The sequence below is a fragment of the Zonotrichia albicollis genome, chromosome 15 (genome assembly GCF_047830755.1).
Source record: "Zonotrichia albicollis isolate bZonAlb1 chromosome 15, bZonAlb1.hap1, whole genome shotgun sequence".
Classification (NCBI taxonomy): Eukaryota; Metazoa; Chordata; class Aves; order Passeriformes; family Passerellidae; genus Zonotrichia; species Zonotrichia albicollis.
This window is the reverse complement of record NC_133833.1, coordinates 3,048,542-3,066,726: the sequence shown is the minus strand read 5'-3', so window position 1 is coordinate 3,066,726 and position 18,185 is coordinate 3,048,542.

Genomic DNA, 18,185 nt, shown 5'->3' with positions numbered 1-18,185 from the left:
CAGGGTAGTTCAGCCTGTTGAAGAAATTCTGTGAAAGCTGTGAAGCTTTCCACTGCCTCAGTGCCAGCAGCTCCTCGCCCCCATCCTGAGCATCTCCTGGGCCTGAGGTTTCACATTTCTGAAAGCTGTGAAATCTCCTGCTGCCGTTCATGTGGAAAGGCCACGGCACCCTGAGCAGTCTGCAGTGGCAAATATCCCCAGTGCCCCATCCTGACAGACACAGAGGGGAAGGCAAGGGCAGGTGCTTGCAGCTCTTTGACAGCCAGGCCCTGCAAGGTGCCTGCCCCTAAATATAGAACCTGCACAGTTTTCAGCTGCTCACACCTTGCAGCAGCAAAGAGAAGCTCTGCGTTCAGTTCAGCTGCAGCTCTTTGAGAAGCAGGAAAAGGGAAGGGGGTTTATTTCTGGAGAACAAACTTCCTCCAAGCACCACTGGCTGGGGGTGTTGTCTGGGCACTCTCTGGGCTCTGTGAGATGTGGGTGGAAATTCTGTGGGACTGGACCAACCAAGAGCAGCTCATTGAACTGTTATTTTTAGAAGAGCACTGAAAAGATGCCAAAACATCACTGCTCTGTCCCAGGGCCTGTGCAAGTCAAAAAGGAAAATGGTTTGTTTAAAACTTTCCTGTAATATGGAATCACAGAATGGTTTGGCTTGGAAGGGACCTTAAACCATCCCTGCCATGGGCAGGGACACTTTTCCCTGTCCTAGCTGGTTCCCAGCCCTGTCCAGCCTGGTCTTGGGACCTTCCAGGGATCCAGGGGCAGCCACAGCTGCTCTGGGCACCTGTGCCAGGGCCTGCCCACCCTCACAGGGAACATTTTTATTCCTAATATCCCCTCTAACCCTGCCCTCTGTCAGTGGGAAGCCATTTCCCCTTGCTTTGCCACTCCAGGCCTTATTTCCTCTCCTCTCTTCATCTTGTGGGTTCCCTTCAGGCACTAAAAGGCCAAAATTTGGCCACTCCAAAGCTTCTCCAGGCTGAGCAATCCCAATCCTCCCAGCCTTTCCTCACAGGAGAGATGCTTCATCTCCTGAATCCCCTGGCAGACTCCTCTGGGCTCTCTCCAGTCTGCAAAACACAAGGTGAGAGAGGTTTTTGTCTGGATTTTGTCCTAATCTGTTTTCTACCCCAACCATGGAAGTGTCTTGTGCAGGCAGCTCACCCAGGGATTTGTTAGCCAGGCCCTATCAGAAACCATTTTTAAACCACCTCTCAGTTGCCCCATCTCTAAATCCGAAATAATCAAACCCCCACTATTTCCTAATTACAAACCACTAAAAACATTTCTAAACCAATCAGCTTTTTACTACACCATACTATAAACACCTTAAAACTAATCATCTGAAACGACCCCTCATAAGTCCTTGTAAAATACATCTTTCATAATTCTATTTCTCCAAAGTATCTAGTCTTATTTAACAAAACCATCCTTTAAAAGTAATTTCTAATTCAATTTCTCTCTCAACAATGTCTATCCTAGTCCATAACATTTTTAGGTCAACATTTCTTACCTCAAAGTTTACATACAAATACACACACTATATAGTATATAAACCTTCTATCAAACTGTAAGAATTTTCTATAAATCCATTTCCCACAGGCCCCATCAGAAACCAAACTTCATTTGCCTCTCAAACTCTTCTTTTAGCAAGGCTCCTGCAGGAATGGGAAAACAAAATCCCCTATACAAGAGCAGGATCTGCTTCTGGTGTTGGAGACCCTCAAAGACAGAGACACAAAAAGAACTTTGGGCCTTTTACCTTCTGAACTTTGAAGGTATGAAAACCTTCAGAGGTTGCTCCATAAATAGCCCCTTGTCAGTTAGTCAGCTGTGAATATTTCTGCTGTTATTACACAGATCTTGCAAGCTCAAGTCAGTGGCTAAAAAAATACTGAGCACAATGACTTTTATTTCATTGTTATTCAATCCACATCTCAGGAGAGGTGACTAAGAGGTGAATGAGAGATCTCAAAGTCTCTTAACTCTCTAATTTTGCACACAAAAAATAACTTTGGTGCAGAACATTGTTTAAGATCTGTCTTAAACCCTCATAGGGAATAATTCTCTATTAAATCTGACCTTTTCTCCTCCTAGGGTGAATTTACCAAAAAAATAACAACAAACCAATAAATATATTTCCTAACTGCAACTGCTTTAACTCTATGCAAACACATTGGAGCTTATGGTGCATTCTTGAGATATTTATTTAGAAGAATAACACGGCTCAGGCAATAGGAGCTGTAGAACTGTGGGAAGTTGATGAAATTTTGCTGCCCCTCACTGAGTGACTGGTTCTGATTGTTTAAACATATTTAAAAATTCATATACAAGTAAACACATCAGTACAGCTAAGTGCTTCTTCTGAATATTTACAAGTTAAGATTAAAATTATCTGTAGAACAAATTGACACAATATATTTCTTTTCTGGGTAAAGTATTTAAATCTAAAGGATTGAAAGGGTTATTTTCCCATATATTTGGGTTGTTTTCATAACACCTGTCTTTCTCTGTATCAAAGGCAGTTCACTCAGACTTTCAGCTGCTCCAGAGTGCAGTCATGCACACTGATTCTCCATGTATTTGTCAATGTTTAAGTAGTTGTACTACAGTAAGTGTTGTAAGGAGACGACAATTCAGTTCAGTCTGCAGTGCTGTCAGAGATTTCATCCCTCTGTGACAAAAGAATGCCATAAATCACTGTGCCAGTGTCCAGAGAAGAATAATGCACCACCAAATGCACAAATAGGAATTTCTTTAGCACCTCCTGCAGGCTCCCTTCTTGCAGATTGTCTCCTGTGTGTAAGAACAGGTTTCATTTGGAAAGCTTTCAGCTCAAATCAGCACAGCATTGTCTCCTGAATATCTGCTCTGGGGTATCTTAGGGAATAGCCACCTTTGATGGGAAAGCTCAATTTTGATACATTAGGTTTAGAGAACACAAAAGTGCTGCACTTACTGCAGGAATAAATCTCTTTTATTTTTCTCAGATCTCTGACTTTGAGCCATCAACTTTTTATACTCAGAGAAAAACTTGAGGGGAACCTCATGTGTCTCCCTCTCCTCTCCTCTCCTCTCCTCTCCTCTCCTCTCCTCTCCTCTCCTCTCCTCTCCTCTCCTCTCCTCTCCTCTCCTCTCCTCTCCTCTCCTCTCCTCTCCTCTCCTCTCCTCTCCTCTCCTCTCCTCTCCTCTCCTCTCCTCTCCTCTCCTCTCCTCTCCTCTCCTCTCCTCTCCTCTCCTCTCCTCTCCTCTCCTCTCCTCTCCTCTCCTCTCCTCATTAATATTTTTATTGAATGAATCTGTTTCTGGGTCAATGACACTTTGGCACTTGAAATGCAAAATCCCTCATCCAAGGGACTTCAGGGTCTCCACCAGCACTCCCACATGTCAATGGGAGCTAAAAAAACCATTTATTTCCTAGCAAAAGGCATGGAAGAAGCCCCAGTATCCCAGCATGGGGTGCAGCAGGATATCACAATTTGCACAAAAATGAAGTTGCCAATGTGGGCTGCTGGCAGCTCCTCTCTGGTGCCTGCTGGCCTGGCCCTGTCAGTACCACTGAGAATTTTCATAGCTACTGCTTAGATAGCAAAAGATAAATTGTCAACAGTCTCACTCCAGAATACTGTTGGCATTTTATTTCCAAGCAATACATATGGACACAATTTGTTGCTCCTTTTTTTTTTTTTTCTTATTATTCCTCCCCTTTTTCCACTCCTAAAGTTTTAATGAGTAGTTTTCAGAACTTATTTTTCCTGAAGGCTTATTATTGTGCTGCTCTCAGGATTAGGAAGAAGGTGATCTCAATCTGGAACTCCCATTTATTTCCTCCAATGCCACTGTATTTATTAGTGCTGGGAAATACAGTGAAGCAGGTTGAACATTATTTATAATCTCAAAGGATTGTTTTGTTCAACTTGGGGTGTGATAAAAGTTAATGGCATTGAATGGTTTCCTCCCCAGCTTCTCGCTTTTCTCATGATTTAGGGAATTAGTTTTTCTTCTGGACTTTATTTTTCTCCTGACACAGCCTGCGTTTCTCAGGAAGAGATTTTATAAAGTGTTATGGATAATGGATATCCTTGGGGGCCCATCGCAGGAAAATGCTTCAGGAACTGAAAAGCCAACTATGATGATGGCCTTCATTTCTCTGCTCTTTGGTGGCAGCATTTCTGCTTTTGTTACAATTTTCTATATATTTTGTCTTTTCAATATAGATATCACTTCCCTGGCACTGCTGTTATGTCTTTTACTTTGGTCAGGGGAGCTCATCCTTATAACACAGTGCTCGGATCCACTCAAGCTGAACCCCTGGGATCTCAAATCATTTTTAGGATGGCAGAAAGTAGCCAGGCTGGGAGAAGTGTCTTCCAGATATGGAGTTACAAGAGAGACAATGAAGCTTCCTTTAAGAAGCAATAAATTCTTTCATTTTCAAAATCTCTCACAAAAACAAAAAACCAAAAAAAAAAACAAAAAAGAAAAGAAAAAAGGCTAAATATATATTTTCACTTCCCATTGATTTAGTTGCTTTTACAAAGTGAAGCTAACAAAGAGAGGCATTGCTGGAAACAAAAGGCAGTGATTTGTCACTGACAGTTCATCGTTAATTGGAACCCAATTTGGTCTGAAAGATTGAGGGGAGAGTAATGAAAGGAGACTGAAATGAAAAACCCAACGTGAATGCAGGAAAATAAATCACAACTCCCACACACAGCCACGACTGCAGGAGGCAAAAAGCATCCTCTGGATCTGTGGGAGAGGAGCAGCCACTGACCACGCAGACAGATGCAGACAGACAAGACTATTTTAGTCCTGAGCCCTGGAAATTTGGGGTATCAGGTCTGCCCTTATCTGGAAATACTCTGGAAATTTGGGATATCAGGTCTGTCTTTGCCTCCTGCCTTGTGCAGGAGTGAAACAGCCCCAAGGCAGGATATAACCCCTTGTTCCACATTTCCATGAGGAGAAAAGGTGGAAAGAGAAAAAAAGGCAACATCCACAACCAAACCCAAGCATGTGACTTGTCAGCTCAAAGTGTTTTGTTTTTTTTTTTTTGTAAGGAAAGGCTTATTTTGTGAGGAAGGTTTGGTCAGGGTTGTGAGGGTTATCAGTCAGTGGATGTTTTATTATGGGAATAATGGGATTATGCACAGGCCTTTCCATGGAGTGGGTGCAGGTGCAAATGGAGGAGAATGGGATGGGATTTGCAGATCTGTGTTATGTCAGTGCTGCTCCTGGGAGGGGACAGCAGGGTGACCTCCTCTTCAGAAAATCTGATTGTGGCCAAGAATATGGGGAGAAAAGAATTTTCTACATCAGAGATAGCACAGCTCCATCCTCAACAGCTTACAGCAGCAGGGAGTTCAGGGATGAGGCAAGAGAATCACAAACAGATAAACGGGAGCAAAATGAAACCTCTTGCCAGAGCAGGGTCCACAAGCTCACCAGGAATTCCCCTTGGCCTTGCCTCCATGTGTCTGCATCCCCAGGAAGGTGTTTAGGTGTTTTTGGGGGCTGCATTTTCAGCTGAGGTGATGCAGTGCTAAGGAGCAGACATTGTTCTGTCTCCCAGGGAGATTTGTTGTTCTCATGCTACATTTTCTGCTAAGAGAAAAGTCCATTTTTAATGAAATCTTGTGGTTCTTGTTTGGATGCAGGGACTCATAATGATGTTCCTCATGTATGGAAGTTTGCAGGCAGCCCTGACATGGGAAGAGATGAGAATCCTGACTCCATGTTCCAGAAGACTGATTTATTATTTCATGATATATATTACATTAAAAGAAAATTATATATTAAAACTATACTAAAAGAATAGAAGAAAGGATTTCATCAGAAGGCTTGACAGGAATAGAAGGATAATAAAATCTTGTGACTGACCAGAGAGTCTGAGACAGCTGACTGTGATTGGCCATTAATTAGAAACAACCACATGAGACCAATCCCAGATGCACCTGTTGCATTCCACAGCAGCAGATAATCAATGTTTACATTTTGTTCCTGAGGCCTCTCAGCTTCTCAGGTGGAAAAGTCCTAAGGAAAGGATTTTTCAAAAATATCATGGCTACACTCATGTTCAGGTGAAACTTCTGGGCATCAGTCCCTGCCTATTCCCCTAACTCCTTTCAGTGTTTTGGATCATTGCTTTGCTTCTGTTTTATTCCACCACCCTTGACTGGTATCAATCCTGAGTAAGTTGCCTTCATTCCCACATCTCTTGTCCTTTCCTTGTCTTTTATTTGTCTTTTCCCCTGGGATCAGCCCCTGCTGTCCCTCAGGCTGCAGTGTGTGTCTGCCCTGATCACATCAGAATTTCAGCCAAGTTCTTCCCAGCTCCCTCCCACGTGGCTCCTCGTGCTTCAGAACCAATATCCACATCACTGTTTTTAAGTCTTCCAGTTGCTGGGATGCTCTAAAAAAATTTACCATATTAGATATCAAGATTATATTTATCCCACAGATGTGATTGTGTCAACCTTAACTGTACCCATTAGCTATTAAGAAAAAAGGCCACAATTTTTCTTGTTTGCACTAAAGAAGAGCTGACTTTCTGGGTAAGAAACTCATGGAATGTGCACAAAGGTTCTCCTGCAGAGAAATTACAAAAGATACAAGAAGAAAGCAATTTGAGTGAACTGGATTCTACACAAGTGTGTTGCTTAAATAATGAATAAAGGAGCTTTTGAATGGATGAGCTTATGGAAAACTGAAACTGCCATTCTTTTGCCTTTTTAATATTAGCAGGAAGAAACTACTTAAAATACAAGCAATTTTTCAAATGTGAAAAAGGAGGGAAACCATTATTTTCTATTTTCTATTACCGCTGTTTTTGCTACTCTTGTTTACTGTCCTGTGTGTGTTGCAGCCCTTAAAACTCTTCTGAAAAATCTAATTCCCATTTTATGAGAGATTAGCTGGAGACACGAGACCTGCACTAACCTCCCTGCTTGGTGGTTGTGTTTCAGCTCAGGCTTTTTGTTCTTTCCACAAGGGAAATGCAGTCAGAAAAGCTGATCTGGATTTGAGTTTGAAGAATTGAAGCTGCCCTTTCTTCTTCCATCAGCCTCACAGTCAGGAGGATTGAAAACCGCTGTGAGTGGGAACAGAAGTGCCTCCAAATTTCCAAATTTGAGCAGCCTGAGTGGGTTTGAGCAGCCACCAATATTCAATATTGTCCAGTGCAGCCAATTACACACAATTTTGCCTAAAAAAGCAATGTTAAAGAGCAAAATCAGAGTAGTGAAGCTGTGTGTTGATCACTCCTACACTGGGATTCCAAGTCATCCAAGAAATGTGAGATTCAGCAGCTTTGCCTTTGAATCCCTGAAACCAAACCAAGAAAACTTTGTCAGGATAAGAAAAAAGCATCATCAAAGTTTCCAAAGTGACAAACAAGCACAGCTTTTTCATTAGACTCTGCAGCTACCTGATGTAAACATGCACTATATGCAAATATTTTGCTGTTTTTGGATGTTCTAGGGTCACATCCCATCCTCTTCATTTCTAATAATTGATAAATAAATCAGAACTCCTCAGGGGAGACTTTGGAGAATTGTGGAAATCAGTTCACCTTTCCTGGAGAAGAATGGATGACAAATTTCTGTCTTTTCTGTCTGCAATATTCCATACAAAACACAGAGGTGTATGTCTAGCATCCCACAGTCCTTTAACATTTGCAGGGTAATAAACACAGAAATCTTATTTCTGCCATGGCTTTACCTGTCAGCTCCAGGGCACCCACTGAGATGGCACCTGCAGGATCATGTTTTCATTGAGTTGAATCTAATATAATTGTTAAAATATTATGTCAAACCCTGCTCTGGTGCTGGGCAGCCTTATTCCCCTCAGGACTATCAAACCTATTTCTGTGTGATCTGAGGAAAGGAGGAAAAATATCTTCTTTCTCCCCTCAGCTCCATGACATAACTGTGCTGACTTAAGGCAAAAAATCTGTGAGTTTTTCTCCCAAAGTATCACTGAATTACCTGGGATTGATTCACTGCCCACTTGGATAAAAGGTTGGCAGAGAGGGATGGAGCTGATTAAAGTCTTCAGGCAGAGGAGCCTAAATATCTGTAAACAGGGATATAAATATGGAATATAAATATTCCTGGTATGTAAATGTAGGGATATACATATCCCTGAACTCTGATATTTGTTACCTGCTCCTACACCTGTGCTGGGGCTCCTTTTCCCCATCCTCTGGATTTCTCTCCTCCAGGATCCCTAATTTGAGGAATGTATTGTCCTGAGGCCGGGGTTAAAGGCTGCAGAACTCCTTGGGTGATTATTTGGAGCAGCAGCCTGAGCTGCTGCTGAGAGCTGCAGGAGGTTCTAAAAACACAACCCCCAAACAGACACATCTATAACATCCCCAGCATTTCTAATTAAGCCAGCGATGGAAGTAAATTTTGCCTCAAAGCTTGTTTCATAATAAATCTCCAACTAACAGCGCTGCCCCTTCCAGAATTTGTTACCATCTGAGAAAAGAAATGGATATTAGAGGAATAGTGTGACCTTCAGATCTTTTCAGAGCTTTGCAATCATGAGCAGGAGTGTGCAAGGGTTCAGCAAATCTGCTCCTGCCTGTTTCCTGCTGTGCTGCCGTTTTGCTAATCAAGTGTAATTAAAATGAAAAAAAGAAGCAGCAATACAATACCATACACACAGAAAGAGTAATCAGGGTGGCAGCAAAGTCACTTCTATGCAGGGGTTTATTCCACATGCAGCACTGAATGCTCCCAAGCTGTTGCTCACGTGAGAAATGTTCATGGAAACAATCTCCTGGTTTTTCTGGGATTGCCTGGCTGAGGAAGGATTGCAGAATCCTCTGTGAACACCAACAGACACCTGATTCTGCACAAATTCACCTTGGGGTTCTTGTTACACCCATCGACATTAAGATTTTAATTTTCTTTGCTTCTTTTTAATGATTCACCAGATGATCTGCAGGAAAATTTCTGATTGCTGATGATAGATGATTCCGGTTTCTGAAGAATTCTCATAAAAGCAAAAAAAAAAAAACAAACCCATGAGCATTGATGAACACAAATGTAGCTGAGTATTTTTGGTATAGTTTATTTTTCTTCAGATTTGCTAATAATACCAAATTACAATAATAAATATTTTAATTTAGTCGTGGCATTAATCATCACCTTCACCCTCATCTCACGTCAGTGGTGACATTCAAATAATGCTCATGATTTAGCAAAATAATTCTGGATCTACACTGACACTCCCCACTAAAACAGCTCTACTTCAACAAAATGCATTTCTCATTAAACCCCACAGGATGGGACCCTCCAGAAGGGAAAATTTACTTGGTTTTAAGACATGTTATTTCGGAAACTTTCCTTTATTATGTGTGCAACCCAAAAAATTCTCAGTGCTCAGTGAAATTGCTTTATTAATAATGATTTCTGTTTCACAGTTTGGATTGGTTTTTTCTTTCTGTTATTGGTGACCACAAAGAAAGCAAAAGCTTTAAAATAAAGGCTAATAAAATAAAAAATGAAGGTTTCTAGAACTGTATTTAAAATGAAGATTTCTAGAACTGTATTCCTGTTCAATAGAATAGGAAAACAGCCTGCTAGATATTTAAATTTTTCAATCAGGGTAGCTGTTTTGCTCTTAAAAAAAAAAAGAGATAAATTAAGCAGTTTTAATTAAGCTCATCTCATTTTCATAATCCTCCTTCTCACCCACACTCTGATGGAAGGTCAGAAAACTAACTGCGGAGGAACACGGCGCTGCAAGAACAAATTCTAATTATTGCTAAGGAAAGTTACAATCTTTTCTTTTCAAACCCACTTATTTTTTTTTTCCCTGTTCTGCTTAATTTTGAGAGTAATTTCTCCCTGCTATTCCTCTGTTTTCCCCCGAGGCAGTTTGTGCTGATGGATGGCACAAGGTTGGGGGGTAACAGCAAAATGAAAACAAGCAGCGGGGTGCTGGCAAATGCAGCACTGTCAATATTGAGAGGTTGCTCCCAGGATTAACATTCCCATTCCCACAGACTGAAGGAACCTTATTCCAGAGCTGGGATAACTGAGCTGAGCCAGATCTGTCCTTTCCAGGGGTGTGCAGCCTCAAAATCTCACTTTTTACCCCAATTCCATGGACACAGATTGCTGCAGGGAAATGTGCTACTGGCATTTCACAGGCATTTAGCTCCAGGCATAAATAAATAAATATAAATAAACCTGACTTTCAAGTATTTTGTGCTTTATTTATGAGGTAGCTTTTAATAAGGCTGTATTATCACAAAACATTATTACAGATAATCTTTATCATCACTCCAGCCTGTAATATGAGGCTGTCTGGGCTCAGATTTGATTTCCCAGCTCCCATAACAATGAAATCTTGGTGTGTGCTCAGCACTGACCACCTTGGTTTTTAATGGAGCTGTCAGAGAAAGGCTCCATCCATCAATCTGCCCTGAAAGGAAACCCCCAGAGGAGCTCAAACCCCTACCCTTTCTGTGGGTCCAACACAGAATTAAAACACAACTGACAGAATTAAACACAGACTTTTGTGGGTCGTGGTGCTGAAGAAATCATTCCTTTGTTTTACCTGATTTACCTCTTGGCTAATATTTTGTTTTTTTCCCCACATAAAACTGTGCCTTGAAGAACTCCTCAGGTGTTTAACTGAGTAGTTTTTTTGCAGAAGGATCAGAAAAAACCTGCCAGTGAGCAAGGAGGTGATGGATTATTTATCCACCAATGATGGATGATTTATCCACCACTTTTTGCAGTGATGGATAAACCTTGCCCAGAAATGCCAGGAACCCACAAGGCAGAGGCAGAGGGGCTCAGGGGCAGCAGCTTAAATAGAGAATGAGCCCAACAGCAGCTCTGGGCACCTGGATGAGGTCTGCAGGTCTCTCCCTTCCTTGAACTCACTCAAACTCAGCTTTTCCCCCTTCCTTGGCATCATTTCCTGCTTGGTAACATCACTGTCATGCACATTTCAGTTCATTCACACCACTGAAGTTTAAAGTCCACAATCTTGGTTTTATCCTCTCTGTGAGAAGACACTCCAAAGCTTGCAAAGTTCACTGCACTTATGTGCCCTTCCTCCTTTTTATCAAAAAAAGCAAGGAATATTTATCTTTTTACATCTTAGAAGACTTTTCAAGGTCTAGTAAACAATGCAGACTAGTTTAAACCCACACAGAATGGCAAAGAGCCCCCTGCCTTGCTGACATTTACTCTGAGGCAGAGAATTTGATGTAAAATGATTCCTGCATGCTCCTACAGCAGGCAGCACATCCTGAGCCCTCAGCAGGGCTCAAGGCTCCACTGGAATTGATCTTCCATGACCACCTGGACCAGGGAACAGCAGCAGCACGACACAGAACTGAACTCTCCCAAACACCAAAAGGAAAATTGCAGGCTTCAAAACCACTGAGAGCTTGGGAAAATTGAGACAGACATTCCAGCCATCCCTCACACAGCCAGCTCTTTCCAAATCTGTAATTCCTGAGCTCAGGGCAGGGCACAAACCTTAACCAGTGTGTCAGTTTGAGTCACAACAATCCAATTTACTCAATGAGGCATCCAGGGCTTTAATACCCACTTGAGTGGCAGTTTCAATCCCAACATTTTTGCACTGGCCAGGAAGCAGAAATCAGATGGTGCAAGGAGCCCAGAGTGCTGGCAAGTTTTGCAGCAAGCTGTGTTTGCATCAGTGAGTGTAAATAGGTCTTTGGGAGGAGGCATCAAACATCCTGCTTGTGGCTTTTCCCTCTGCGCTCGCAATTAGCTGGGAGGGGAGCACAGATGTTCTGCAAAGAACTCCCGTCCAAATTAAAGATGCAAAATTGTTAGGGTGGCTCTAATTAATTTTCTGCCTCAGTTTAAATGGCATCTTTGTGTTGTAGCACTGAGCAGGAGGTTCTGGACCAAAATTGCTCACTGAATTTTGCTGCACGAAATGAATTTGGCCTGTTCTGATAAGCACATGTAGAGAGGATCTCATTTAATTGAATCCCCAGATTAAAAAATATTTTCCAGAAGACATTACTGTGAAGTCTGCTGCGTTTCTGTTGTTTAATGCTGCTGTAATTTGTCCTAATTTATTCTCATTGTGCTGGTGGAAGATGGAGTGGTTTCACAGGCCCCATCACATTTGTAGTGTTTACAGGAATGGATCAGCCAAATCAAATCTGTTTGGCCACAACAGAACAGACCAGAAGTGTTTTAATCTCCCTTTATCTCAGTGCTTGGTTCTACTGGTGAGTGTCTAGGGGCAGAACCCCTCAGAGTGCAGGGCTTGGATATTCCATGTCCAAAGGTTGGACTTGATGACCCTGAGGGTCTTTTCCAACCTAAATCATTCTGTGATTCTCTAAGTATTTTAATTAATTTTAATTAATAATATTTTAGGTTTTTAATTTTTTAGTTATAAATATTTGAATAATTAACAAAAAAATTGTTATTGTGATCTACAACTGTATTTTTTTTCCCTTAACAGCCTGCCTGGCTATAGAAGAAGAAATGATCCTTAATGTGTTGGAATATTTAGGTTGTATTGAAAGAATATCTTGGCAGGCAAGTTTGATGCTGAGATTGTAATAATTTATACTGACTTGGTACTTGTTGAGAGAAAACTTAAATGTGAAATGTGCTTTGCTTATTACAAGGGTTTTAAGAGGCAGCTTGTAATCCCATGGGAATGCAGGGATGGTTTCAGAACATCAGGAAGGAAAAGGAGCAGCACAATAAAATTTGTTAGGGCAGATTCCACATTTGCAGAGGCCCAGGATGCTGTGGTTTACAAGAATTAAGAGTTCACTCTACAGGGTCTCACTTTCTCCATAAGTATTAAGGAAAACAGACCATAAAGTTGCTAATTACAGATTATTTACATATTTTTAGTTGTACTTCAGGCATTTATGAATTGAAATGTGTTGTTATTCTAACTCAGTATTCAATATTCAAAGGGTGCCTTATCCCTCCTGAAAATAACCCTTTTTTGTAGTAATCCCCCACCATGTAATTCAAACATGACTAAGCAACATCTTTTAGCTACGAATCTGAGGGAGGACGTGGGAGTGAGACGAGGGCACCCTCACCCTCTTGGCAATCCAATTTTTAATCCAAACAGAAATCCAGGGGTTAATTGAGGAGGTTTATATAAATAACACACATAAATGCTCTTGCTCTTAAAATGCCTCAAAGTTTCACTTGAGGTGATCCTTGATAATCGAGAGAAAAATAGCAGCGGCTGTTTTGCCTAGAGGGGGAAAGTCAGTGTTCCGAAAAAAGTGTCAGGGAAAACCAGGGGAGAAGAGAGGGAGGGAGGTGGAGAGAGGGAAAACTGCTCTCCCAGAGCCAGCACTGTGCGTGGCTACCAAAAAAAGCTTTGCAGGGCTTGTTAGGAGGAGATATTTCTGTGTGTGGAGGGATGCAGGGAGGAAATTGGTGCCAGGCAAGCCTGGGTGCTCCAGAGCATCCCTGCCAGCAGGGAGAGGATGCAGCAGCAGCAGCAGCAGCAGCACAGACCCTGCAGCTGATTCTGCATTGCTGAGCATGCCAAACATGCAGGAGGGAGCCAGGGGATGGGTGACTGCCTGTGGATGCAGAACTGCACCAAGGGAAATACAGGCTGGATATCAGGAAGAAGTTTTTTACAGAAAGAGTGATAAAGTTCTGGAATGGCTGCCCAGGGAGGTGGTGGAGTCCCCATCCCTGGGTGTGTTTAACAAAGCCTGGACGTGGCACTGGGTGCCAGGGTTCAGTTGAGGTGTTGGGGCTGGGTTGGACTTGATGTGATGGTCTCTTCCTGTTGGGAGTTTGGCTAGCTAAAGGCTAGAAAAGTACAAAACTGTAGCTAATTCCAAGTCTTGCACCTGTGTAGATTAAGGCCTAGCGTGTCCTTAAGGCCTAGCTGTAGTATGATAACAAATAGTGAAAGAGACATGAGAAAAGAGAGATGTAACCCCTAAAAAATGAAGAAGAGTTCATGGTATAGTTTAACCAATAGATTGCTTAGCTTACAGAATATTCATAAGCTTATTATTTGCAGTATAAGTGTCTGATGCTCTCTTCAATAAACAGAACTTGCTTATCACTCATATTGAGTGTCCGAGTCTCCCCTCACCGACAAATAGCTAATCCCTGACAAAAGCCTCTTTCTGCGACATCTTCCAAGCCAGTGATTCTGTGATTCTGTGAATTCTGAGAACTTCTGGCTGGATTTTTTTGTTGAGCCCTTGGGTCAGAGCAGGAGAGATCTCAGGGACTGGCAGCACTGGGGTTAAACCCTGCTGCAGCCCTGCCTTGGCTTGTGCCACTTGTCAGGAGAGAGACAGAAAACCACCAAGGAAATGCTGCAATAAAAACCATCTCAGGCATTGCTCAGTGTAAGGGGTTGATGGGGGTGCAAGGTTTTCTTTCAAAGCTATAAACTTTGATTATTATGAGTGGAAGGAAATATTTATAACCTTGTCTTTATTACTCTTCATTTCATCAAGGTAAAGTGACATTTTTGGTGGTGATTATGGTGACCATGCTCATTCTGAAGATGAAAAATCTGCTCAGCAGTTACCATTACACAGAGAAAAAGGGTGCAAGGCTGAAAGCTTTGGCAGCAGAAAACTTTGCAGCGGCTTTTTGTTTTCAAGTTCATTCATGCTACAGGTCTCGAAGACAAGAATTCTCTGCAGTGCTCACTTTTCCATGCAGAAAGGAAAGTTTCTTTGATTTAAATAATTTTAGAGACTTTCATGGAGGTCCCAGTGTCTCAGGGTTGTGAGAAGCCTTCAGTGGCAATTTGTGAGGTGCCAGCGAAACCTCTTGAATCTGCAGCATCACATTTCAGGAGATCACTGCTATTTGCACTGTAACTGGATATTCCAGCAGCCAAATTCTTCCTAATCTCAAAGCTTTTCTTCCAATTTGTCCTACTCCACAGAATCCTTTAAACCCCTTGGCATTCCTTGGGAATTTGGAAGCCCTCACTAGCAGGCACCCATGACCTCTGCTTTCCATGTGCAGTATCCTGGACAAATTCTTGGACTCTCAGACTCTCAAACTGAGTGTTTTCCATCAGATCTAGAGTTGTAAATACATTTTTTGGCCACTGAGACCCTGCTGGGGCTGAGTTCCACCAGGGAACTCAGAGATTTGGCCTGAGTTCTGAGATTAGGCCTCAGAGTTCTGAGTTCTGATTTGGCCTCAGAGTTCTGAGATTAGGCCTTGCCCAAACAGCTCCAGAGCCCAGCTGGGCACAAAGGTCCAGGAGGATCCTGTGCTGACAAGCACAGTGTGGGAAGGGTCCAGAATGACTAAAGAGCCATTTGCCAATGAATTGCTGGTTTTCATGAATGCCCCAGAGCAGAAGGATCCCAGATGACGTCTGTGAGTACAATCATTTGACCCAGCCTACAGACACAGATGGGGACTCGGGAACACGCGCCAAGATCTGCTCGGGAGGCAGATGGAGATGAAATTAAATGATATCAGCTAACTCACTCTGAACACAGAGCTGGAAGTTAGCTCTGCAGATCCTGAAATTCAGACCAGTGAACTCTCTGCTTTTGGAGCCATTTGTCAAAGGAAGTGCTGGGACATTCAGACAATTCTCCCTTTTCACAGGTACCCGCAGCAGGAGGAGTTGTGCACTCATGGCTCTGACTGGATTTGCAGCTTTTCTTGCCATAGCTGCTCAGTGAAATATCACCCCAGAGGCTGCTCTGCTGCTTAACGCTGCAGTGGCAACAATAAACATCACCACTAAAAGCAAGTGGCTTATTTAAGAAAAAAAATGGAAGGGAAAAAACCAGTCTAAAATGTGAAGTGTGGTCCTTTAGCACCTGAGGCACAATTTAGGCCAGTTTAAAGTGCCCTACAGGACCTTATGTTGTACCCTCTCCATCATAAAAGTCTCAACCCCTCTCTTTGTTGTATTCAAGTCACTCTTAATGGAAAGGAATGTCACATTTTCATGACCAACCCAAGTTATTTTAATTAAGGACTTTGTACAACATTTGCTGGGCTGCCTGGAAAGGTGGGATGGGAGATCAGCTATCAGCTAATTAATTGTCCTAATGCTCCTGCTGTCCCTCTGTCCCTCAGGGCAGGTGGCAGGTTGTGGAAAAAGCTGTTTTCTCCAACAAACCCGTGCAGAGAAAGGGTTCTTTGAGGTCAGGCCACACTTTTGCCATCCCCACAGCACGCCACGAGGTCCCAGCTGAAAAGGAAACACATTGAGAATTTATAGGAATATCAGAGAGAAGCTATTGAGTGAATAAAGTCCCTCTGAGATGTACAAAAGAGGACAGAATTGGTAATTATTTTTGGCAATTATTTTTCCCTAGAAATGTCCCTTTAAGGAGCACACTCCTTTCTGTCAGAGATTTTAACTTCTGAGAGCACCATGACCTGCTGCATGGTGTAGACATCAAACATCAAATGTTCCTTTGGAATTTCTTGAAAGAGTTATTTTTTTCCCCATTTAAAAAGGTTTCTGCTTCTCCCCCTCATGTGCTCCCATGTTTCTTTCCTAAAATCACTTATGACTCAGAGAAAAGCTTGTATCCACTTGGAATTACTAGCAGGAAGGAACTGGTGCTCTCAGCAATGCTGTAAATCAGAGATTTAATCTGGAATTAACACAACCCTCCCAAAATAAATCAGTCATAGTTAACAGATTTACCTGAGATTGTGTGATATTTATCTTAGAACAAATACTTCTACTCTGACATCAGTATATTGCTTTGAATTTATGTTGGTTTAAAAGCTCTGCAGTAATTAATGGGTCTAATGGGAATTGTACCTTGATTTTTTTTCCTGGAGGTTTATTAATTCCCTTCCTTTATTCCTACTGCTCAAGATCTGCACAGGCTTCTGAATAATTTGTATTTGTTATGTTGCAATGATATAGGATCAGTAGGGAACATCAAGGAGAAATACTGACATGAATTTTCATCAGAATTAATAAATGTAGATTGCATTTCTGTGCCTTTTATTTTTAATAAAACTATATGTCAGAGCTTGCCTGTTTGTGGAATTAGGTGAGTGGAAAATGAAGAAAATGAGATTTTCTCCTTTGTGTATTTCTTTCTAACAACTATTCAAGTAAAACAGTTAATTTTTTTCTTTTCTGCTTGGGACCCAGGTATGCACAAAGTAAAACATTTCTCCTAATTTCTAAAGAGAAAGGTAAAAGGATTAATACAAATAAATTCCCTGAGAAAGAATTACAGGGTTTGAAATATTAAAAAATCTACATCCAATTATACACCACTTGTAGTTTCCTTTCAGAAACACACCAAGGGTCAAGAACTATATTGCCACAAAATAGGAGTAATTTTTCTTATTCACTTTTGTTTGCTTCCTTAGCAGAAAAGGATTGTGGTAATTTTTGGGTTTTCAGGACAAAGGAGGAATTGAGAATCTGACTTCATGTTCTTAGAAGGCTAATTTATTCTTTTATAATACTATATTATATAAAAGAATGCTATACTAAAACTATACTAAAGAATAGAGAAAGGATACACAAAGAAGATACTCATGAAAGGATACTTTACAAGATACTAATGAAAAACTCGTGACTGATTCTTCAGAATGTGACAGTCATTAATGATTGGTCATTAATTAAAAAGAATTCACATGTTAGATAAACAATTTTTATACTACATTTTTAAACAACAAACACAAGAAGAGCAATGAAAGAATTATTATTTTCATTTTTCTTTGAAACCTCTCAGTTTCCCAGGAGAAGAATCCTGGGTAAAGAGATTTTTCAAAAAATCTGACAGTAACACAGGATTATTAGTGATAGTTTTATTCTTTATTCTGGATGAAAAACCATATATTATCTATTATCTATTATCTATTATCTATTATCTATTATATATTATATATTATATATCATATGTTATATGTTATATGTTATATATTGTAAATAGCAAATAGTAAATAGTAAATAGTATTACTATATACTATGCATTATATATTATATGTATATATAAAATACATATAAAGATGGATTTTGTATATAATATATATATAATATTATATAATATTATATACACATATATAATATGTATAATATTACATAATGGATATAATATTGTGTATATATGTATAGTATGTTTATATACACACAAATATATATAATATATATATTATATATGTATAAAAATTATATAATATATATATATTAAAAAC